This window comes from Lampris incognitus, chromosome 1 (assembly GCF_029633865.1).
Source record: "Lampris incognitus isolate fLamInc1 chromosome 1, fLamInc1.hap2, whole genome shotgun sequence".
Lineage (NCBI taxonomy): Eukaryota > Metazoa > Chordata > Actinopteri > Lampriformes > Lampridae > Lampris > Lampris incognitus.
In genome coordinates, this window is record NC_079211.1 from 16653347 (window position 1) to 16661223 (window position 7877).

Here is a 7877-nt window from a genome sequence, read left to right on the forward strand (position 1 = left end):
GGATAGCGGTCAGGCGTGGTGGCGTCATTTAGTCGGCGGTAGTCCCCGCATGGGCGCCAACCTCCATCAGGCTTAGCGACGATGTGGAGTGGGGACGCCCACGGGCTGTCAGAGCGGCGGATGATCCCCATGCGTTCCAGGTGCTCGAACTCAGACTTGGCAATGGCGAGTTTGGCGGGGTCGAGACGCCTGGCTCTGGCGTAGACCGGGGGCCCCTTCGTAGTAATGTGATGCTCCACCCCATGCTTAGCGGTGGGTGCAGAGAAGGTAGGCTGGGTGAGGTCAGGGAACTCAGCGAGGAGGCGGGTGAACTTGTCTGCCTCTGAGAGAGAGTTGGCTAGACCTGCATAGGCCGCTTCCCTCCGCGTACATGCGAAGGAGGAGAAGGTTAAGGCATCGACCAGACGGCTGTTCTGAATGTCCACTAGCAAACCGTAAGCGCACAAAAAATCAGCTCCGAGGAGGGGAAGCGTTACATTGGCCATGACGAACTCCCACGTGAAACCAGTGTAGAGCCGAAGGAACGGAGAAGACCGTAGGTTCACACTTTAGCCGTGTAGGCAACTTTCTTTAATCCACGGTAAATCAGCGAGACAAACAAAACCCACAGCTCGACTGAGCGGAGGTGGCAAGAATAACCAGAAAACTGGCTGGACAACCATAACTTAACCCTGCGTTAACCTGCCAGGGCAACCATGACTTAACCCTTAGTTCCTGGGTTGAATTCTGTCCCCAATACGTGTCCACCACAATTCCGTATTTTAAGGAACGGTTGGCAACCCTAAGTGTAACCTTTATATTCTGGTTACGACTTCAAAGCAGAAACCCCACCCACACAGATACGTCGGGTTCAGGCGACAAATGTCCCGTTTATTCATGTCTGGCAATGAGTCAAAATAAGGTGGTCAAGTTCGAGGTACAATATTGTAGCGAATTCGGGGGACAACACAATCACAGGAACTGCCGCGGCCGGGAAGCGAACCCGTGTCGCCCGCACTGCAGGAGACATCGCTAACCGCTAGACTAAAGGGTCAGACCTACGAGCTAGCGGCCAGCGTGTCTTCTTATCCATGCACGTTACACTATGCATAGTACTCCAGTTCCGTCTTCGCCACAATCGTCTCGGGAAGGGCGACTAGTCTAGTTAAACAATGTGATCGTGTATTTTGAATGATACAGATGTACATACTACCTAACGAACCCACACCCCGTGAACCCGTTTTCTAAAGTACGACAGTCTACTAGCTAACATGTTAGCATGCAAAGAACAAAACACAAAATGTATTACACAGAAGAAGATACGCAATAAACATACCTGGCAGTGAATCAAAATAACAGTCGGTTAAGTTAGAGCTACAATATGCATAGTACTTCAGCTCCTGTACGTGAAAATAAAATACAGTCAGAAGTTTGTTTAGAATGTTCGCGACAGCCATTCGCACCTCAACATTTCAGAAAGTGTTCAACTAGCGTCAATATAGTCGATAAAAATGAGCAGAATAAACATTCACACTGTCTGAACTCCATGCAGTGTGATCTACGTACGTTCATAAGGCACTTTACAGTTAGATACAACTTGTAAGCAGATTATGACATATCATATCACACATAGCTCTCAAGTTAGCAGAATTCCAATGCATGAGATTTGTTGGCGGACGGATGGACGGACAGACAGGGCGGTCAAAAACGAAGAATACAGTTATTTATCTATTTGTTTGGTTGTTTGATTAACAAAAAACGAAGAATACAATTATTATTATGCATTTATTTGTTTTTTTAATAACATATTCTACACAAACATTTAGACAACAAAAACAGTCCGTACATTCAGAGAAAACTGCATCATAGACAGCACGTACACAGTACAACCACAACGCGCAGTACCGGCATAGGACCGCAAGGCGTCCTTCGCGTTGCACAACATACAACGGCCAAGTAAATAAGCTATAGCAGCAGAGTAATAAAGCTGAGTTACTTATATGATCTATAATAAGGAGGGCTGTGGATGCTGTCGCTGTGGTCGAGCTTTTCTCGTTATTATATTCACCTTCTTAAGCTTTTTTTTAGAAGTTCTCAATTGAGTGCGAATCTAAATGAGGGGTCCTTGACCATAATCACTGAGCTGAGTGTTCTGTCCACGTCAAGGCTGGCTCTGAAGTCAGTTTTGTTTTTACGGACAAGACTGAAATGTCTCTTTTCGTCCGTATTGCTGTGAGGAATCACAAGCAACAAACATGCTAGTTGCGATAGGCGACCAAATTGATTAATAGCGGATCCTTGCACCTTTGTATTCAATAGAACAGCCATACCACATCCATCCGATGGTACACTGCGGTGGTGCTACCATCTTAAGTCTCCAGCTTGATCTCTGCTTTGTTCCACACATGCTGTGGAATTTCTTCTTTTTGCAAACTTTGATAGTCCATAAATTCCTCCCAGAGCTTGTCAGTGGCGCTGTCATCCCACTGTAGATGCATATTGAATTTGTGTGCGATGAACTGCACACTCTCAAAACCATGTAAAGCACAGTGATCAAAGTCAATGAATTGAGCGTGTGACAACAGCTCATCGCCTAGTGGAAAGTCTGTCTTGAGATATTCCACAGTTGCAACGTAGAAAGAGATCCCGGCACTGTAGAACTTACTAATATCTGTGTTACTGACGTCACCATTTTCAATCAGATTTCGCAGCTTGCACTGAGTTGTAAAGCCAATGAATATCTTCTTGTTTGGCTTGACCTTACTGCAGTCGATGTGCATTACATTGCTATGTTTCTGTAATTCTACATGAGCCAATACATTTCTATATCAATTTTTTGAGCATATTTTCCACCTGACTATGCATGACATGAATGCAGGTGTCCTCACATTGAGAAAATAAGTTCACTTCAGTGAATGACGGCAATACAGCCTGGTAAAAGAGTAGATACACTTCAGACATATGATTTTGGAAATTATTACATAGTCTCTTGAATCATGGGATTTGCACTGGGCCATTCGTAGAGGCAAAGTAACTTTTCAGGGCAGGAAACGGTTTCAAGACCCTTTCAATCGCAGTTTGCAAACTCAGCCAGCGAGTTGAGATGTGTTTTAGAATGGCTCTGTATTCAACATCACAAAATTTGCAGTAGCTAGCTAACTTGTTCTTCCTCTTGCTTGACTTGTCAAAGTAATAGAACAGATCAATAGCTAAATCTTCAACATCAAACACTATGCAGTTAGTAAACCCACTACCCCGTTTCTTGGCTGCATTCTTCGGCAGTCCATCGAAATGATGATGACTGTGATGCAGTTTAAGCTCAGCAAGCACGCCTGTGGGCCATCAGGCCCGCATTAGAGTGACAATAACATCCACATTTGTTACAGACAAATGTTGTTTGAGTTGCTCTGTTATGTCTTGCATGGTGGGCCTTAAAGTGTTTGACACTGTTGATAGACACTGTAGAAAGTGTTAGAGACTTATGGCTGCCCCCAGAAACTTATCAGCATCATCAGACTTTTCCACGATGATATGACAGGGAAAGTATCAATTGGAGGAGACATCAGTGATGATTTCAACATTAAGTATGGAGTGAAGCAGGGATGTGTGCTTGCACCGACCCTATTCACATTATATCTCGCTGCAGTCCTAGAAACAATGTCAGCCAACTTGAGAGATGGCTTGTACATGAGGGCCCGAAGAGATGGAAACTTCTACAATCTTGCGAGACTCAAGGCGTCTACCAAAAAAAGTGAACTCTGTGTTCGAGAGTTCTCTATGCAGATGACTCGGCTCTGGTTGCCAATGATCCTGGAGAAATGCAAGAAATAATAGACCACTTCTCTTCAGCAGCTACCCTCTTTGGACTGAAGATCACCATCTCCAAAAGAGAGCTTCTGTACCAGCCTCCCTCTCAGAATAGCCTCAAAGAAGGTCATCCCAGTATTTTGTTTAATGGAGCAACTCTGAACACCTCTGAGTGCTTTACCTATCTGGGCAGTGCTTTGACAGATACAAACTCCTCTGACTTAGAAGTGGACAGAAGAATCCAAGTGACCACAAAAGCCTTTGGTGCTCTCCACAAACGACTTTGGCCCCACCATGAAATCAGGCTGACAACAAAGATCAAGGTCTACAACACAGCTGTTCTCCCATCTCTACTATACTCCACTGAATGTATGACCCTGTATCGCAAGCACATCAAGAAGCCCACCAGCATACAGCTCCAACATCTGTGAAAGCTTGAAAGCTGCTGCGAATCAGATGGGAAGACAAGGTGCCTGACATGGAAGTATTGAGATGTACTGGTACTGTCAATGTTGAAGCCCTAATAACAGCCTCCCAGCTCAGATGGGCCGGCCACGTGAGAAGAATGCCAGACAACCGCCTACCAAAAGAGGTTTTCTATGGGGTGCCAGGGGGAAAAGGAAGCAGGGAGGCCAGATGTGCTCAAGTGGCACATGAAGATCTGCAGCATAGATGACTTCAGCTGGGAGACAGTGGCCCTGGACAGACAGAGATGGCACTCCACAGTAAGGCAATCGAGAACAGCTGTTGAACAAAAGAGACAAGAAGCCTTGGCTGCATTATGAATGATATGACAAAGGCATCCTGTTACATAGATGTTGGATTTTCCCACAGAAGCCTGGTTTTCACTGAATTATGGCATCCCATGTTGACTGATGCATTGTCCATTACAAAGGAAATGCAATTACTCCAGGGGATGCCATGTTCTGTCATTACATTGTTGACTTTGGGGTAAAGTGTCTCAGCATCTCCATTATTTGTAGAGCACATGTTCAAAAACCTATGCGAGACTTGAGTGTGATGCTTTATGTCCAAGAGCCGTACAGTCCCTGGGTTTATTTTTTTTGAGACCAGAGTCGTTGTTCCTATCCATGCCCATTGAATATGGACCTTCTTTCATTGATGCAATAGTAGGTGCAAGGAAATGTGGTGCTAGTGCATCATTATTTATACAGGATGTCTTTGTTGCAGCGGAGGCATAACCGTTAGCAATTTCACTGTCTGGAAAGGCAGCTGACTAAAGGCCCGATGTGGTTTGCTGTGGCGATTGGAAAATTGTGTTCCACGAGAAAATTAGAAAATAAAACCTCGGCCTTGGTAATCTTGTCTTGCAGTGGTGAAGCGTTTGGTAAAAAGAAGGTCTGCAACGAAGCCATACCCACCATGGCTTGTTTCTTCTCTCTGTGCTCCTTGCCATTGATGTGACGTTCAACATCTGTTCGTCCTTGGTGAGCACAGCTTAGAGATCTTTTGCAAATGTCACCGAAAAATTTGTAGACGTCCAGTTTGTCTTGATGAATGCATCCATAGTCAGTAGATGACTTTATCCATTCACTTTTGAATTTGGTTTTATATGTGTGCGCACCACTTAACTTTTGTTTCGACATTTTTGCTAGCTGTCGCAAACATCAAGCGGCACAAGCTGTAAGCCCACAGTTGAGGAGCAAGATCGAGGAATGCTCAGCCAATTAGATTTTACCTTGTTCATGTATCCCCGTTACTTTGGACAGTTGACCCCAAGTATTTAAACTCATATGCCTTCATCACCTCTACTCCTTGTGACCTCACCATTCTGCTGTCCTCCCTCTCGTTCACGCATAGGTATTCCACCGTGCTCCTGTTGACTTTCATTCCTCTTCTCTCCAGTGCATACCTCCACCTCTCCAGGCTACACAAAGAAATAAGAAATTGGGTGGCACAGTGGTTAGCGTGGTCGCCTCACAGCAAGAATGTCCTGGGTTCAAGCCCCGGGGTAGTCCAACCTTGGTGGGTCATCCCGGGTCGTCCTCTGTGTGGAGTTTGCATGTTCTCCCCGTGTCTGCATGTGTTTCCTCTGGTGGCTCCGGTTTCCTCCCACAGTCCAAAGACATGTAAAGTGTGTGTGTGTGTGTGTGTGTGTGTGTGTGTGTGTGTGTGTGTGTGTGTGTGTGTGTCTCGGGCCTGTGATGGCCTGCAGGGTGTCTCCCCACCTGCTGCTCAATGACTGCTGGAATAGGCTCCAGCATCCCTGCGACCCTGGCCTGAGAGCAGGATAAGCGGTTCAGATAATGGATGGATGGATGGACATTAAACATCATTCCCTTGTGAATATAAATGGAATAGTTTGATGTACTTCATACAAATAAATGCAGGTAAAACACATTGAGGCCTCTCATTTGCATTTCAAATTGTTTTGGTGAAGCAAATGTTTTATAATCTCTTCCTTGTATTTTCTTTTTTAGTGAACATATTTTGTTGGCATTTTAGGAAAACAAACATTTTAGGAAAACAAACATTTTAGGAACATTTTAGGAAAACATAAAAAACGCATTAACATGAATTGTTCCTTTATTGAACCCGTCCAACCCCCCTTTCCGCTACCCCCACCACCATCACTTAGTCTTTTGAGCTCCTTATCTTAGGTCAAGGAAATACGACAATAATAACAAAAATACATTACTGTTAAGAATAATAGTAACAACAATAATAAATGAGGTACATTAGTTGCTGGGGAGAGGGACGTCTGGAGTGCCCTACTTAGCTTGCTGCCACCGCGACCGGACTCCGGAGAAGCGGCTGATGAATGAATGAATGAATGAATGAATGAATATTAGTGTAAAACAAAGAGATCAAGAAACACACACACACACACACACACAAGCATAAACGAGAGCAAAGTGTACTGCGTATATGTATGGGCCATTACAGTGCATAATATGTTGTTAGGAGATTTGAAGATTTTCACTGAACTGTAGGATTTAGCTGTTACGTTGTATTAATCATCTCATCTTGGTAGTCATTCTGGGGAAAGGGAGGTCAGACTCTTAACATAAGACATCAGAGGCTGCCAATGACTGTAAAATCTGTCTGTCAAACCTCGTATGGAGAATTTGATCTCTTCCAACTCCAAAACAGACATGGTATCACGCAGCCAGGAAGTAGGAGATGGGGGTAACGGTTTCTTCCACAGTTAAAGTATTCTCCGACGGGCTATTACAGAGGTGAATGAGATTATATTGGCTTGCTTTACTGACATGTGTTTGCCACCTTCAGGTATAGCAAATATAGCAGTCAGTGGGGATGGTTCAACTGCTTGTTCTTATATTACTGAAATGACTTGAAAGTAAGATTTCCAGTACACCCCCCCCCCCAGTCTCGGACATGACCAGAATATATGAGTGAGATTACGAGCAGCCTGAGAACATCTGTCACAGGTGTCAGCCATATTCGGGGATATCCTGACAAGTTTAGATTTGCTATGAACTATTTTGAATTGTATGAGTTGAAAATTTGCACAAGATGAACAAGATTTTATTTCTTTCAGCCCACCGGTCGTCAGGCGTGATAATGCCAAGTTCTGTTTCCCCTTCCTCGTATTTTCGTTTCGACGTCAACGCGCGAAATGAATGTTAAGAGGGAATCGAATAGCAGAGGTCACACTCGACGGTGCCTCAGCCAGACTGCGACCATGTTCTCAGAGGGGTGTCACACTAAGCACTGCACTGCATCTGAGCTGAACAGACTAGCTAGCAAAAAAAAACAAAACAAAAAAACCCGATTATATTTTAATTCGGAAAATTAATTCACATGTGACAACATTATTTTAGTTGTTTTTTATAGTTTTATTCCGTTTATTAAAACGTTAAAAAATAAAATGAAAATGTATAATAGAAGAAAACAAAAGAGAAAAACAAATCAAAACAAGCAAACGATATCATTGTAAACTACTAATAAGACACATTAGTCCCTAGCTAACGGGTCTCACCCTTTAGCCGAGCGGTTAGTGACGTCGCCTTGTGGTGCAGTACACCCCATATCGAATCCCGCACCGGGCAAGTAAATAACCGGTTACATTGGTGGCAGCGGTGGGATCCGGAAGTGGGCAGATCCTC